The sequence below is a fragment of the Mangifera indica genome, chromosome 1 (genome assembly GCF_011075055.1).
Source record: "Mangifera indica cultivar Alphonso chromosome 1, CATAS_Mindica_2.1, whole genome shotgun sequence".
In the NCBI taxonomy this organism is placed as follows: domain Eukaryota; kingdom Viridiplantae; phylum Streptophyta; class Magnoliopsida; order Sapindales; family Anacardiaceae; genus Mangifera; species Mangifera indica.
In genome coordinates this window covers 10,126,579-10,132,864 of record NC_058137.1, presented here as the reverse complement: position 1 = coordinate 10,132,864, position 6,286 = coordinate 10,126,579, and the positions used below count along the sequence as shown (strand labels likewise).

The 6,286-nt window shown below is 37.2% G+C and overlaps 1 non-coding gene and 1 pseudogene across 1 annotated transcript; one reads left to right on the top strand and one right to left on the bottom strand.

The window, feature by feature from the left end:
- Positions 1-1,127: 1,127 nt before the first annotated feature.
- On the bottom strand, positions 1,128-1,234 carry LOC123196111. Its single transcript, XR_006497606.1, has one exon. It is a non-coding gene; the product is annotated as a small nucleolar RNA R71 (small nucleolar RNA).
- Positions 1,235-3,224: 1,990 nt separating this feature from the next.
- Positions 3,225-5,933, top strand: LOC123213911 (annotated as a pseudogene).
- The last annotated feature ends 353 nt before the right edge of the window (positions 5,934-6,286 follow it).

Below are 6,286 nucleotides of genomic sequence, written 5' to 3'. Positions count from 1 at the left end.
TGAATCCGTAATTGTTCAATCCACCTAATCGAAGTGGTAACTAGGTTTATCGTTTGCTGCGTCAAAAACTTTAAATCCTAGGAAAATAATCAACTGGATTAAATGCAACGTCGTACGTTTGTGTTGTCTTGCTTCATTGGTCTTTCTAAATCGTAATGCTATTGTTTAATTAAATTCGAGATCGTATCCGAATTATTAATCAATAAGGGTTAATTGGAATACATGTTTTTAGTTAATTAATCGTAAGGAAGGACAGATTAATTTAATACCACAACAAATATTTGAATAATTAATTTGATATTTTGTTTCGATGATCAATCGTAGTTCCAATGGTGGATGTGACCGAAGACCAAGGTTTGTTAAATCGATTTATTCCTTTTAGATTATTTTACTGAATTTTAATTAGTGTTTTTCATTATAATTTGCATTCACTTCAAAACCCCCCTTTTTATTTATTTGTTTCGATTTATTTGTGACGACATACTAATCAAAACTCTTCGAGGGAACGATCCCTACTTTCCTTTACTACATTTTTGTTGCAGGAATTTAGGATTTAATTTGGGTGTCAACGACAGCACGTACCAAATTTTGGCGCCGTTGCCGGGGACTTTTTAATTTGTATGTTCGTTACGTGATCTTTGAAACAAGCTAGTTTACAATTTGATCCAGAAATTGAAAAGACTGCAAAAGGGCTGAGAAAAGAAGCGAAAAGAAAACTGCACGCACACAAAACAGTTCACGAAACAGAGGAAGACATGGCTGAAAATCAGACTTTAAGAGAGCTTGCTGCTCCAAATTTAAATCAACAACCATATTGCATTACTTTTTCGAATTTAGATGTTAATACTACCTTCGAATTAAAATCTGGACTAATTCATCTTTTACCTATTTTTCGTGGTTCTGTAGGTGAAGATCCTTGTAAACATTTAAAAGAATTTCATGTGGTGTGCACCGGAATGAAACCGAATGGAGTAACCGAAGAACAAATCAAGATAAGGGCTTTTCCATTTTCTTTGAAAGATGATGCGCAAGATTGGTTGTATTATCTACCCGCTGGAAGTATCACTACTTGGCATGAGATGAAAAGATTATTTCTGCAGAAATTTTTTCCAGCATCAAGAGCAGCCAGCATAAGGAAAGAAATCTGTGGCATTCGGCAGCAAAGTGGAGAGTCTTTATACGAATATTGGGAGCGCTTTAAAAAACTTTGTGCAAGTTGTCCACATCACCAAATTAGTGACCAGCTACTTATTCAATATTTCTATGAAGGACTTCTATCGAATGAGAGAAATATGATTGATGCAGCGAGTGGTGGAGCATTGGCTGACAAAACACCTGAAGCAGCTCAGAATTTAATTGCAAATATGGCGTCGAATTCACAATAATTTGGAAATAAATTAGACCATTCGTCTCGACGCGTCAATGAGGTAAATGTATCTTCTCTTGAAAGACGACTTGATGATCTAACTACTTTTATACGTCAAATGGCTGTAGGAAAAACAGAGGTAGCGAAAGTTTGCGGAATCTGTTCGGCAAGAGGACATCCAACTGATATGTGCCCAACACTTCAGGAGGACTGCTCTGAACATGCTAATGTAGTGGGCGGATTTTTAGGACAGCAACAGCGAAATCATAATTATAATCCCTATTCAAATACCTATAACTTTGGTTGGAGAGATCATCTTAATTTTCGTTATGGGAATGCAAATGCGAATCAACCTTCAAATAATTTTCAGCCGTATCAGCAGCCCTATGCTCCTAGACAACAACAACCAATCCAAAATTCTGGTTCAGGTACATCTCTTGAGGATATTGTTAAAACTATGACTACTAACATTGTGAAATTTCAGCAGGAAACAAGAACTAGTATTCAAAATTTGGAGAATCAAATGAGTCAGATGGCTACTGCAATTAGTAGGCTGGAAGCACAAAATTCAAGTAAACTGCCGTCACAAACTGTGGTGAACCCAAAGGAGAATGCTAGCGCCATAGTGCTGAGAAGTGGAAAAGAGTTGGAGATGCCAATTAAAGAACCACCTGTACCAACATAACAAGCGGAAAACAAAGAGGAAGCGGTAGTAGAAAAGAATCCTTCCGAAAAGGTAGCGACAGGTAAATATCCTCCTTTCAGTGAATACAAACCTGTTCCTCCTTTTCCTGAAGCTTTAAAACTGAAGTGCGAAAGCAATGCGGATTTATATGAAACCTTTCGGAAGTGTGAAGTCAATATCCCACTGTTTGATGCAATAAAACAAGTGCCTCGCTATGCTAAATTTTTGAAAGAGCTATGTATATTGAAAAGAAAGCGAAAACTCAAAAGGTATGAAAAAATAAAGGTAGGCGAAAATGTTTCAGCCATATTCGAAAGAGTCTTTCTAAAAAATGCAAAGATCCAGGTATGTTTTGCATCTCTTGCACCATAGGAGGAACAAAAATTGAAAAAGCCATGTTAGATTTAGGAGCATCTATTAATGTAATGTCATATTCCATTTATTCTGCTCTTAATCTGGGTCCTTTAGAACAAACTGGTGTAGTTATTCAGTTGGCCGATAGATCGAATACATATCCAAAAGGATTAATTGAAGATGTTCTTGTTCAGGTTAATGATAAATTAATTTTTTCAGCTGATTTTTATGTTCTTGACATGAAAAATAATGACCAATCTGCACCTATTTTGTTGGGAAGACCTTTTCTGAAAACAGCTAAAATGAAAATTGATGTTCATAAAGGCACACTGACCATGGAGTTTGATGGTGAAGCTGTCCAATTTAATATTTATGATGTTATGAAATATCCTGATGTGGATTTTCCTGTGTATTCAGTTGATTTAATTGATTCTCTAGCGCAGGAAATTTTTGATGATGAAGATGAGTTGGAAGCAGCTAATCATGAAAATATTTTGAAAGAAAGAGATGAACCTAAATTAATTTCAGATGTGCAGAATACAGTGGCAGCGATGAATGAGTGCAGAGAGCTGAAAAATACAGATAATTTATCTTATATTGAGTTGCCAGTGCCTAACGAAAAATTGATACCTTCTGTTTTGCAGGCACCAGAGCTAGAGCTGAAACCTCTTCCAAATCACCTAAAATATGTGTACCTTGGAGATGGGGAGACCTTGCCAGTGATTATTTCCAGCAAGTTAATTAAGCAGCAAGAGGAAAAATTGGTGCAGATTCTAAAGAAGCATAAAACAGCCATAGGATGGACCATTGCCGATATAAAAGGAATCAGTCCCTCTGCTTGCATGCATCGAATTCATCTTGAAGAGGGAGCTAAATCAATTCGACAGCCACAAAGGAGGCTGAATCCGCCAATGATGGAAGTGGTAAAGAAGGAAATTTTGAAGTTGCTTCAAGCCGGAGTAATTTATCCTATTTCAAACAGCGAATGGGTCAGCCCTGTTCAAGTTGTTCCGAAGAAGGCCGGCATCATAGTGGTAAAAAATCAGAATGATGAATTGGTGCCTACTAGAGTTCAGAATGGGTGGCGGGTCTGTATAGATTATAGGAAATTAAATTCGGTAACCCGTAAAGATCACTTTCCGTTACCGTTTATTGATCAAATGTTGGAAAGGTTGGCTGGCCGAGCTTACTATAGTTTTCTAGATGGTTTTTCAGGATATTTTCATATTGTAATTGCTCCCGAAGATCAAGAGAAGATAACTTTCACATGTCCATTTGAAACTTTTGCATATCGACGAATGCCATTTGGAGCTTGTAATGCGCCGGCTACTTTTCAAAGGTGTATGGTAAGTATATTTTCAGATTATGTTGAGCACATTATCAAAATTTTTATGGACGATTTTACTGTTCACAGAGACTCATTTGATAATTATTTGCAGAATCTCACACTTGTGTTACAAAGATGCATTGAAACTAACCTTGTTTTAAATTTTGAAAAATGTCATTTTATGGTAAAGCAAGGTATAGTTTTGGGGCATGTAGTTTCAGCCAGGGGTATTGAGGTAGATAAGGCTAAAGTTGATATTATTCAGTCCTTACCTTACCGCGCTAGTGTGTGGGAAGTTCGTTCTTTTCTTGGCCATGCAGGTTTTTACCGACGTTTTATTAAAGAATTTTCACGTATTGCATTACCATTATGTAAGCTGCTGTAGAAAGAGGTGACTTTTGAGTTTGATGAAAGCTGTAAAAAGGCATTTGACAAGTTGAAGCAGCTGCTGACTTCTGCACCAATAATCCAGCCACCAGATTGGAGTCTCCCGTTTGAAATAATGTGTGATGCAAGTGATTACGCCGTAGGAGCTGTTTTGGGGCAGCGAGTTGGAAGGGTGCCACATGCCATATATTATGCATCGATGACCTTAAATGATGCACAAAAAAATTATTCGACCACTGAAAAAGAACTCTTGGCTGTTGTCTTTGCATTAGAAAAATTTCGTTCTTATTTATTGGGTACTAAAGTGGTTATTTACTCTGATCATACAACCCTTAGGTACTTGATAACAAAGAAGGAGGCAAAACCAAGGCTTATAAGATGGGTTCTGCTGCTAAGTGAATTTGACCTAGAGATCAAGGATAAAGCTGGATAAGAAAATCGTGTTGCTGACCATTTAAGCCGCCTGGTTTATGTGAAAACAGAGCAGGATCTGCAGGAGCAATTTCTTGATGAGCAGTTATTTTCAACAAGCTGCAGGCTGCCCTTGTACGCACACATGGTGAATTATTTAGTTACTAACACACTGCCAACTGATTTATCTAAGGCTCAAAGAGACAAACTGAAAAATGATGCAAAATATCACGTATGGGACGATCCGTATCTATGGAAGCGTTGCGCTGATCAAATTATAAGAAGGTGCGTACCTGAAACTGAAATTTCTTCTATTATTACCTTCCGCCATTCGTATGCTTGTGGAGGCCATTTTGGAGCAAAACGGACAGCAAGAAAAATTCTGGATTGTGGATTTTTCTGGCCAACTTTATTTCGAGACACATACTTGTTTTGTAAATCTTGTGAACGCTGTCAGAAAACAGGTAATATTTTGCAGAAAAATGAAATGCCTCAAACTCCTATTTTAGTTTGCGAAATTTTTGATGTTTGGGGTATTGATTTCATGGGGCCTTTTCCATCTTCGTTTGGTTATGTCTATATTTTATTGGCAGTTGATTATGTCTTGAAATGGGTAGAAGCGAAAGCTACCCGAACTGATAACTCTAAAGTTATTTCAGGTTTCCTTAAATTTAACATATTCAGTAGGTTCGACATTCTGAAGGCTCTAATTAGCGATCAAGGGAAACATTTTTGCAACCGAACAATAGAGGCGCTACTAAAAAAATATGGTGTAACACACAAGATTGCTACGGCGTACCATCTACAAACCAACGGACAAGCTGAGGTTTCAAATCGAGAAATTAAATCAATCATAGAGAAAACAGTTGGTTCGACAAGAAAGGGTTGGAGTTTGCGATTGGAAGATGCGTTGTGGGCATACAGAACAGCGTATAAAATGCCAATTGGGATGTCGCCGTATAGGTTGATATTCGGTAAGGCCTATCATCTTCTAGTTGAATTAGAACACAGAGCATATTGGGCTATCAAGCATTGCAATATGAAGTTGGATAAGAGTGGCGAACATAGGAAATTACAGTGGCAAGAATTAGAAGAAATTTGCCATGACACGTACAAAAGCTTTCCATGACAAAATGATTTCCAGAAAGGAATTTTCACTTGGCCAAAAAGTTCTTCTTTATCATTCAAGACTTCGATTATTTCCAGGTAAATTACGTTCTCGTTGGATTGGGCCGTTCGTTGTTACTAACGTTTTTCCTCGTGGTGCAGTAGAGATTCAGAGCTTAACGACATTGAAAGTATTTAAAGTTAATGGCCACAGACTCAAACTATTTTACGAAGGAGTGCCAACTGAAAACGTCGGAGAAGTGGAGCTGAAAGATCCCATGTACATGAATGAATAGACGAAGGCATTACGTCAAGCCGACGACTGTAAACAAAGGCGCTACTTGGGAGGCAACCCAAGCTTAATTTTGATTAATGTTTCAATTTTAATTTTCTCAACAATTGCATTTAATTTCGGTTTATGTGTTCAAATTTTTAGTTTTAAATTTCGGTTTTAGGATGTTTAGATAGTTAATTAGCAATTATTTTATGATTTTTTTTATTGGGTTTATTTTAATTTATTTCCAGGTTACTGTTTAATCGTCTTCTTCCTCCTGCCAGTCTTAATTAGCCTTCTGTAAATGTTCACGAGGGGAGGACTCTGCATTTTGGTAATCTGGAGCTGGGTCATGTATTTCTGTCAAAAGTCAAA